Source organism: Phascolarctos cinereus, unplaced genomic scaffold, assembly GCF_003287225.1.
Source record: "Phascolarctos cinereus isolate Bilbo 61053 unplaced genomic scaffold, phaCin_HiC Scaffold_2;HRSCAF=192, whole genome shotgun sequence".
Taxonomy (NCBI): Eukaryota; Metazoa; Chordata; class Mammalia; order Diprotodontia; family Phascolarctidae; genus Phascolarctos; species Phascolarctos cinereus.
In genome coordinates, this window is record NW_027555625.1 from 124,176,766 (window position 1) to 124,187,722 (window position 10,957).

Below are 10,957 nucleotides of genomic sequence, written 5' to 3' on the forward strand. Positions count from 1 at the left end.
CTAGAATCCTGTGTAATTATTAGAGAAGATATTATGTTGATATTTATGAATACAAATGCAGTTTTTCTGCATGGTGATTATAAAAATCCGCAGTCTTCAGGATTATGGAATTATAGGTTGAAGAGGTTTTAGAGATAATCTAGCTCAGTATTCGTTTTACAGATGCAAAAATATCAGCTCAGAATGAGTAACTTGCTTATTTTTTATTTGTCATAGCACCATATCTTGCATGTAGAAGCTCCTTAGTAATGTTCATTGGGTGGATTGGAATGAGGATGGATAGCCTGGGTGATACAATGGTAGCAATGAATAGCAGCATACTGTAGTAGACAGAGGAAGACAAAATAAATAATTCTGATCACATGTAATTTAAAATGTTTTCATGAACAAAATCGATACAGTTAGGATAAGAAGAGAAAGTGTAAATTCAGGGGGAAAAACAGCATTTGCTTAAATCTCTGATGAGGGTAAAATATGCAATATATAGAGAATTAATACAAATATGTAAAACAAGAACCATTTCCAAGGGATAAGTTGCCAAGAATATGAACAAAAAGTTCTTCCAAAAAAAAGTAAACTATAATAACTCTACAAAATATTGTTTTAAGTCACCAACAAGAGAAAGGCAAATAATAATAACTGAAGTTTTACCTAGAACCCAACAAATTGGCATGGATGACAAAAGATGGAAAGAACCTATTATGGAGGGGCTACTAAGAGACAGAAACACTAGTGGATTTATGAACTAGGTTCAAATCAATTTGGAATCATACTAAAAAAAAGTTACTAAAATGTCCAAATTTAACTGTGAGCTCTTCTGTCCAATGTTCACTTGCCTTCCCCATTCCCCCAGATATGGCACTACCTTCTCTCTCTCAAGGGTTTAAACTTGCCATTTCAAATTTCACCATGGTTGATTATCTTGCTGCCCTCATTGTTGAAAATGGCTCCAGAATGTGCAAAACTGGCTTTGTAGGAGACAATGCCCCTTTGACTGCCTTCCCCTCTGTTGCTGGGCATGCCAGAGATCAGTGTGATGGCAGGCATGAACCAGAAAGAGAGCTATATGGGGAATGAGGTCCAGAGCAAGAGAGGTATTCTGATCCTGAAGTACCTCATTGACCATGATATTGTCACCAACTGGGATAACATGGAGAAGATCTGGCACCATATTTTCTACAACATGCTCTGCGTGGCTCCTGAAAAGAACCCTGTGCTGCTCACAGAAGCCCTTCTTAACCCCAAATCCAAAACAGAGAAAAGATAACACAGATTGTATTTGAGACCTTCAACATCCCAGCCATCTATATTGCTGCCCAGGCTATGCTGCCCCTGTATAACTCTGGTCATACCACTGGTATTGTGACAAACTCCAGTAATGGTGTGACCCACATTATACCCACCTATGAAGATTATGCCCTTCCCCATGCCATCCACCATCTGAATCTGTCTGTCTATGACTTGACAGACTATCTCATGAAGATCGTGATCAAGAGAGGGTATGGTTTCGCCACAACAGTCAAGAGGAAAATTGGGCATGATAACAAGAGAAAACTATGTTACATAGCCCTAGACTTCAAGTAGGAGATGGCCGTGGATGCATCTAGTTCTTCTCTAGAAGAGTCATGAGTTCCCTGATGGTCAGGTTATCACCACTGGCAATGAGAGTTTCAGGTGCCCAGAAACTCTCTTCCAGTGATCTTTCTTAGGCATGAAATCCTGTGGAGTACATGAAACTATCTTCAATTCAATCATGAAATATAATGGCAACATCTTTAAGAGTTTGTATGCCAATACCATATTGTCTTATGGCACCACTGTGTACCCAGGCATTGCCGACAAGATGCAGAAGGAGATTATAGCCCTAGTTCCTACCACAGTGAAAATCAAGATCATTGCCTGACCTGAGTACAAATACTCTATCTGGATTAGATGCTCCATCCTGGCCTCCCTTAGCCCCTCCAGCAAAAGTGGATCAGCAAATGCAAATGACAAAGGTGATAAATATGACAAATATAGGCCCTCCGCTGTCTACCACAAATGCTCTTAAATGGACTGTTTGTGGGGCTTTTTTATTGGTTTTGTTTTTGTTTTTTTGCCAAAGAGTGACATGATAGTTGCCCCCCAAAAAAGAGATGAAATTGGCATGGCTTTATTTTTTCTGTTTTCTTGTTTTGTTGTGGAACTTGACTCAGGATTTAAAAACTGGAACAGTGAAATTGATAAGCAGCCTAAGGATGTTGGATGCAAACATTCTCAGAGTTCTACAGTGCATCATCAGGACTCTGATTGCAATTTGTTTTTTGTTTTTGTTTTATTAATAGCCATTCCAAATGTTGTGTGCATTGTTATAGGAAGTTACTTGCATCTATGAAAGCTGCCCTACTCTACACAAAGAAGCTACTTAACATAAATCTAAACAAAAGTGGAGAGGGAGTAGGCAGTGGTATTGCTATAAATTATAGTAGTATTATATTAAATTATATATAATGGGCAGCTAGGTGGCACAGTGGATAGAGCCTAGGAATCTGGAGTCAGGAAGACTGGAGTTCAAATCTGGCCTCACATTTACTAGCTGTGTCACCCTGGGCAAGTCATTTGACACTACTTGACTCAATTTTCTTAACTATAAAATGAGCTGGAGGAAAAAAATGGCAAACCACTCCAGTATCTTTGCCAAGAAAACTCCAAATGAGGCCACAGTCAGATAAGCCATGACTGAACAACAAAATTATATATAATCCTTTAAAAAACCTTTTATCTTCCACCTTAAAACATGTTCATTTTTTTTAATTGTCAGAGCTATAACAGCTCCCTCCTTTCTCTCCCTATTCCCCAATGTAGATATAAATGGAGTGTCTTACATTATCTCCAGGAGTTCCGCGATTGATTGATGCCAGTACTTGGGAAAGGGGAGGAACTTTCTCCCTTTACACTGGCTTAAGAGCAGTTTAAATAATATTAAGGAAAAAATTAAAAATAGCTTCATTTTTGGTTGTAGCAAAGAACTGGAAGCAAAGTAGATCCCCATCAATTGAAGAAGTACTATACAAATAAATTGTGGTGCATGAATTAAATTGAATATTATTTCATTATACAAAATAATGAATACAGAGAATTCAGAGAAGCATGAGAAGATACATGAAGCAATGCAAAGTAAAGTAAGTAGAACCAAGAAAATAATATACAAAATGACTGGAACTCTCTATCCTTGTGACTTTACAAAAAAAATAAAAGGAAGAAACACCCTGGAGGCAACTAGATGGCCTAAAGCCAGAGCTCTGGGCCTGGAGTCAGAAAGAATTGAGTTCAAATCCCACCTCATATACTTACTAGTTACGTAACCTTTGGCAAGTCGGTTAACCTCTGCCTGTCTCAGTTTCTTCAACTCTAGAATGAAGAAAATAATAGCATCTCCCTTCCAGGGTTTTTGTAAGGATCAAGTGAGATAATACTTGCAGAAAGCTTAGCACAGTGTCTGGCACATAGAAGTCATGTGTTGTCTCTCTATATTAGAATGCAAGGATAGAGGCTGTCTCTCCTTTGTATTTGAGTCTCCAATACTTAGTAGAATGTCTGATATATAGCAAGAGCTTAAGAAATGTTTTTCATTCATCCATTCATTCACTACAAGTGTAAAGAACAAAACAAAACAAAATCCTGAATGCTCAAATTATAATGGCCAAGCCTAGCTTGGTAGAAGATAATGGTCGACTTTAGGTAGGGAACATTGAGAGTGCTGGTGTGTTGGTTAGTTTTGTTTAACAGCTCTTTTTTTCTTTCTTTTTTCATTTTTTGATTATATGGAATGGCTCACTGGGAAGGAGAGAGTTATGTTTGGAAATGGAAATTATATACAAACAAAAAATTTCAATAAACTTTCAAAGTAATAAACAATAAACTCAACAAAATAATGTCTTCTATGTCAACTTGTTCATATAATTCATCCTCACAAATATGTTACAAATTTATTTATGCCCATTAGATAACTTTCCATTACCCTTTAGCTTACTGATAATTTCCTTCCTTCCAAAAGAGATATTTACAAAGCATTTTATAAACCTTAAAGAACTATATAAATGCTAGTTGTTTTTGTTTTTATTATTGTTATGTGTCAAATACTATGTTAAGTGATAGGTAAAGAAAAGCAAAAACACTGCCCCTTCCCTCAAAGATCTCACATTCTAATGGGAAAGACAATATGTAAATAATCATGTATGTGAAACACACATGTGGAGTAGACAGTGGTGGTGTGATGGGACCAGGACCCTAAAAGGAAAAGACTTTATCTTTGAGAGCAACTCAGCCCTGAATTTTCCCATACATCTCAGCAGCCCAGAACACTGGCACCTCTGCCTAAGGCAAGTGGCCCACCTCAGCCCACCTAGATCACCTAATTAACTCACTTGATAGTCCTTTCACTGTTGTACCTGGCCCAACCCAGACTACTTACCACTCCTTAATCACATCCAGATCTTTCACTGTCCTTTTCACTGTCAGTCTCACCCCCATTAAATTGCAGATTCCCTAAGAATCTCACCACTCTATTAGCCTTACAATAAACTACATTGACTGGAAGAAGGTTTGAATATGTGAATTCATTTCAGGGGTCACTGCACCCTGTACCCTGAAATTTGGGGGTTCTAAGCAAACCCAGACTGCATTAGATGGGACGTAACCTCAAAGAAGAGGACCTAGGAGCAAAAAGGAATGAGAAAAGCCTTCTGCCAAATAAGATTTGAGCTGAGGCTTGAATGAGGCCAGGGGAATCAATAGTTAAAGGTGAAGAGGGAAAGCATTCCAGGCAAGGGGAAAAGCCAATGCAAAGGCATGTAGTTAGGAGATAAAATACCATGCAGGAGGGGCAAGAAGATGTGAGTAGGTTGTAACAGAAGAAAAGCTTCAAACCAGAAGCAGAATAAAAACTATCATTAAAGAGGCAACATTTATTTATTCCTTCCATTAAGAGGAAATAGATAATTCATAGAGCAAGGGTTGAGGACCATAGCATCAGAGCTAGAAGGGACCCTATAGATCATCCATTTCAACTCCATTTTACAGATGAGGAAACTGAGGTCCAGTGAAGGTAAGTGTCTTGGGACAGGTAATATAGGTAATAAGAAGCACAGCCAGGTTTCAAACATAGATCCTGTGACTCCAAGCTCTTTCCACTGGACCACAACACCTACCTAATAACCAATAGAAAGTCTGTATCCTACATGTAATATTAAGAGACCTGGGGAATGTCCCCAGAATGTTGGGTAAACCTCCACAAGGGCTTAGAGGAAGATGTGGACAAGAATCAAACAAAAGGTACTTATAGCTAGCAGCCTGTACCATTAGAACAAGAATCTAAACCCATGAGCTCATACATCTGATGTGGTTTGGGGGCTCAGGGGTCCTGGGACCCCAAAATCACAACATGCAGGTCCTGGCTGAAAGAATTCAACCCAAGCCTTCTTTCAGCCAAAGACAAGGTTTATTAGAACATTGTCATATTGGGCAGACTCTTAAGGAGTCTGAACTTGGGTAAGCAGTGGCCAAATTATAAGAATCCCAGTAGTGGCTAGATTATAAGAATCTAAGCTGTGGCTGGATTATAAAATTCTGAGCAGTGGCTAGATTATAAGAATCTGAGCATCTTAATGGAGACAAGATGGACCTTATATACAGAAAGCCTGTGGGAGGTATCTAGGAGTGGCCAAGTAGTCTATGAGGTAATGGAATTCCAGGGAAATGGCCACAATGAAAGGCCAGTTGATGGGATTATAGCCTCATGCAAATGCCAGAGATTTGGCCATGTGGGAAAGTCCAGGGCTTTTCCTTTCTGGGGCCCAGATCCTGACCCCATCAGATCCGCAGAAATATCTATGAATAGGATCATTTGGAGAACTTCTAAAGGGAATCCTTCTTGGTTTTATTTGGATTTGATCCATGGCGCCTAAATGGTGACCACCTTCAGTGAACAGATGTCTTCCATGCTTAACATCTTGGTACATATCTATGATTAGCCGATGACTTAGCAAATTTATCTCCCTAGTAACATCTGTCAAAGATTCTTAGTTGTAATGTAAACCCTGACGATGCTTTGTCTGTGGAGAGACTTCAAGGTGACATTTGTTCTACCAAATCAAATGCTTTCTTAAAAATCAATAAGTAATAGACAAAGTAGGATTATGCATTCTCTACACTTCTCGGTCAGCTGCTTCAGGACAGTAAGTTCCTTTGCACATAGTTTGTCAATTCTTCAAGGAGCCTTAGATTTTCTTAGAGGGATTCATGAGGCAGAGCACAACTTGATAATAAATTATCTTGAGTATACATGGATGAAAAATTTCCTCTGAAGAACTGAAAGATCTCACAGGAATTGAAATCACAATTAACCTATCTAAGATATATAAACAAAAGCCTTTCCTTAACAGATCCAGGGATCCAGGGATATTAACAAACAGTTCTCAAAAGAAAAACTGTAAATTGTAAATAACCATATGAAAGAATTCTCCAGATTGCTAATAATAAAAGAAATGAAAATCAAAACAACCTTGATATTTCACCTGACTCCCAGCAAATTGGCAAAGATGGGAATAGTAAATGTTGGAGGGGTTGTGAAAAGACAGGCACATTAAGAAAGGCATTATTGTTGGAACTGTGAATTAGTTGTTGCTGAATCATTCAGTTATGTCCAACTCTTCATGACCCTGTGTACCATAGCATGACAATATTGTCCATAGGGTTTTCTTGTCAAAAATACTACAGTGGTTTGCCATTTCCCTCTCCAGCTCATTTTACAGATAAGAAAACTGAGGCAAACAGGGTTAAGTGATTTGCCCAGGGTCACACAGGTAGAGTCTGAGGCTGAATTTGAACTCAGATCTTCCTGACTCTATGCCCAGCACTCTATCTACTGAGCCATCTAGCTCCCTCACAAATAAAGACATTCTCCAATATATAGCCTTTCTGTGGGTGGCTTCAGTTGAGGGAAGATTAAGTTATATAATAATAATAACAATAATAATACCTAGCAATTATATAGCATTGTAACTTTTGCAAAGCACTTTACAAATATTACCTCATTTTATCTCTACAACAACCTTAAGAGGTAAGGTAGGTACCATTATTAATCCATATTTTAAAAATGAGGAAACAGAAACAAAAAGAGGCTAAGTGACTTGCCAAGAGTCATACAACTGGTAAGTGATGGGGAATGCATGACACCCCCCCACTTTTCCCAAATGAATTTGGATTCCTACTTCTTGAGGAAAAAGATGATGAGGTTCAAATAGAGTGGTCAATGAGAAGTTCATTATCTCAAATACCACTTAAAGCCACTTTAGGAGACAATGGGATTCAAGTAGGATGATTTATGAAATACTGGAAGTAAGGTGCCCCTCTGCTCAGGATTGACTAATGGAATAATGATGTGTCCCTGATGGTTGCAACTCTGAACTACTGTCCCTGGTTACCTCATCTCCCCACCCACAGCAGGTTTTCCTCTTTAAGAATACCTAGCCTCTCCTGGCTAGTGGGTACCCTCCCTTAAGTGAGGGACATTTCTGTTAAAGGAACCATCTTTCTGAATCAGCCCTCTCCCTTGGGGGCTGCCACCCCCACCTTAAGTTAGGGTCTCCTGTAAGCTACATCTCCCTTAAGGGGCAGAGGAGCTTGCTTGGTGTGTTGTGTTACCTGGAATAAATTACTTACTTGATTTAGAGACAGTTTGAGCAAACTCTTTCAGCACAACCATGCCCCCCAACATTTTGGGGTATAAGCTGAACCTCAACAGTAAGTGTCTGAGACTAGATTTTAACTCAGGTCTTCCTGACTCTGGGGCCAGTGCTCTATCCTCTGCACCACATAGCATCAAACATCTAGCTCCAGAACTAAAATATTTGACTGATATTGAGAACATCCACATTATATTGGCACCTCTTCTCTGGCCAGACATCCTTAGACAAATGCCCCACTCTGCCTCAGTTTTTGCCTTTTTGTAAAACAAGAGTAGGGGTGCCCTCTGATCCTGGGGCCAAAGACTATTGCTGGTCACAAGTTTCCAGACCTCTCTTCTCTAGCATTAAAATGTAGACTTGTTTACCCCAAATGGATAAAAACAAATCAGGAAATCTGTGAGACTGTCATTCACCTGACACTATTACTCATCCTCTTCTCCTTCATCCTCTCTTCTCTCTGCTTTCATAACACAATTCTATCCTGATTCTCCTCCTCATTCCTTCTCAGTCTCCTTTGTTAAGTCATCCAGGTCATGTGCACTAACCATCAGTGCTGACCTACATCCCACCCCCCCAACCCAGGGCTTTGCCCTGTGCCCTCTTCTCTTCTTCCTTCTGTGTTATTTCTCTTAATGATCTCATCAGTCCTATGGATTCAATTTTCATCTCTGTATTGATGGTTCTTAAATCTACTTATCCAGCTCTAATCTCTCACCCAAGAGATAGATTCCCATCTCCAACTGCCTATTTTTTTTTAAAGTGAACATTTTTTTAATTTTTTTGGCTAGGCAATGAGGTTAAGTGACTTGCCCAGGGTCACACAGCTATAGTAAGTGTTATGTGTCTGAGGCTGGATTTGAACTCAGGTCCTTCTGAATTCAGGGCCAGTGCTCTATCCACTGCGCCACCTAGCTGCCCCTCCAACTGCCTATTAAATATCTAGAACTGATATTCTATAGACATCTTAAACTCAACATGTCCAAAATGAACTCATTATCTTCTCCCAAAACCTTCCCTTCTTCTTAACTTCCCTGTTACTGTCAAGGGTACCATAATCCTCTGAATTATCCAGACTTGCAACCAAGGTATAATCCTTGACTTTTAATTCTAACTCCTCCATATCCAAACTGTTGCCAAGGTCTGTGGATTTTACCTTCTCAGAATCTTTTTTTTTCCTCTGATACTGCCACCATCCTGGTGATAGCAGGCCCTTATACCTTATGCCTGAACTATTATAATAGCGTTCTGCTTTGTCTCCCTTCCTCAGGTTTCTTCCCACTCTGGTCCATCCTCCATTCAGCTATGTAATTAATCTTCCTAAAGTGCAGATATGACCAATCTCTGTTCCCCTTCCCCACCCAAACCCCCATGCAATGAATGATCTCCAATGGCTTCCTTTCACCTTTTGGTTCTTATATCAAATCTTCTATTTGGCATTCAAAAATCCTTCATAACCTGGCCCCCTTCTACCTTTCCAGTATTCTTAAAGCTTCTTCACCCCACATGTTCTATGATCCAAGGACACGAACTTTACTATTCCTGAAAACACTCCATTTCCTAACTAGTCATTTCCCCTGGGAATTTTCTCCTTCATCTCTGCCCCCTGGCTTCCTTGGCTTCCTTCAAGTCCCAGCTAAAATCCCCTTCTACAAGAAGCCTTTCCTGACCCTCCTCCCTTAATGCTAGTGCCTTCCCTCTTTTAATTATCTCCAATTTATCCTGAATATATCTTATTTGAACACAGTTGTTTTCATGCTGTCTCCTCCATTAGACTGTGAGCTATATGAGAGCAGAGTCTGTTTTACCTTTCTTTGTACCCCTAGCATTTGGTGCAGTGCTTGGAACATGGGAAGCACTTAATAAATACTTGTTAACTGATTGCAACATCTGGCTCAAAAACCTTTTAGTTACTTTAACAGCTCTTTTTCTTAACCACAATATGATTTTGGTTTCAGGTTTATTTTTTCCTCAATATCTTTCTCTATTACCCAGTCTCCTTAGGCACTAATGTTTGTTCATATTCCACAAATATAAATACTTGTAATAGTTACCCATAGTCCTTTCATTGCTTTTGTTATAAATGAGGGAAAGGGCATTAATTGTAATTTTAGATTCGCTATTTTAGCTTTAGTTTATTACCAAAATAAAAACCAAAAACATTAAAGAGAAAAATTATTTTTCATTGATATTATTGTGTTTTACAAAAAAATTCCAACTACCAGCCCCTTAGAAATTCTTTTGAAAAAATACTTTGTTTTGAAATTGTAGCTACCAGAGGTCATCTTTTTGTAGCAGTTTCTGTATGTCACAGACTTAGAATAACAAAATTAACAGTATCAAGAATGGAACAAAAGAAGATATTGTTTAACAATTATTTTTTTCTCTTTAGGGGATTTAGTTTTCTGAGTAAGCAAATGTGGCTAGAAGCTTTCTCACTAACAGTTCATAGCTCTGTGCTGATTGAAGCCTTGATGAGTTTAAAACCTTCATTCACTTTTCCACTGATTATTGCAATTACTCTGTCCCTGGCTTTACTGTTTCTATAATGTGCTATATAATCTTGGGCAAAACCATTTCACTTGTGTAGGCCTTGGTTCCCTCCTCTGTTAAATGAAGGGAAATTACTAGATGATCTCTGGGGTCCCTGACAGCTCCGACAGTCTGTGTTCTAAAGTTCCTTCTACCTTGGATGTTTTAAGTTGTACATTGTAAGGTCCCTTTCAGGAATAAAATGTTCTAATTCTGTGTGCTTATGTATAAAAATGCCAAGATTTTCCACCCATCAGAAAGATATTTAATTTCCAGCCCAGTCAGGTCTGGCTCACTAGCTGGCTTCACAGCTGGTCATGAATTATTTCTCAGTTGGAGATATCAGTAGAGACCCTAAGACTTTTAAAAGGGCTGATATAAACATGCTACAGCAATAGCTACAGTAAAAGCTCACTTTTATACATATTATATATATATATATATATATATATATATATATATATATATATGTTATACACACACATATATATGTATATATATATATATTTACAGTGCTTTATAATGCATTCTTCTCACATCAATCTTCTGAGCTATGTAAGCACAAGAATTATTTCCATTTTGAGAATGAGAAAACTGAGGCACAAAGATGTGTCACCTGACTATTGATCACACAGCTAGCAAGTGTCAATCTCACAGATTCTTAACCATGATTTCAGTCCTCTCCCTACCATGCCATATTT

The 10,957-nt window shown here is 38.6% G+C and overlaps 1 pseudogene; it reads left to right on the top strand.

Annotated features, from left to right (window-relative positions):
* Positions 1-909: 909 nt before the first annotated feature.
* Positions 910-2,050, top strand: LOC110207539 (actin, cytoplasmic 1 pseudogene; annotated as a pseudogene).
* The last annotated feature ends 8,907 nt before the right edge of the window (positions 2,051-10,957 follow it).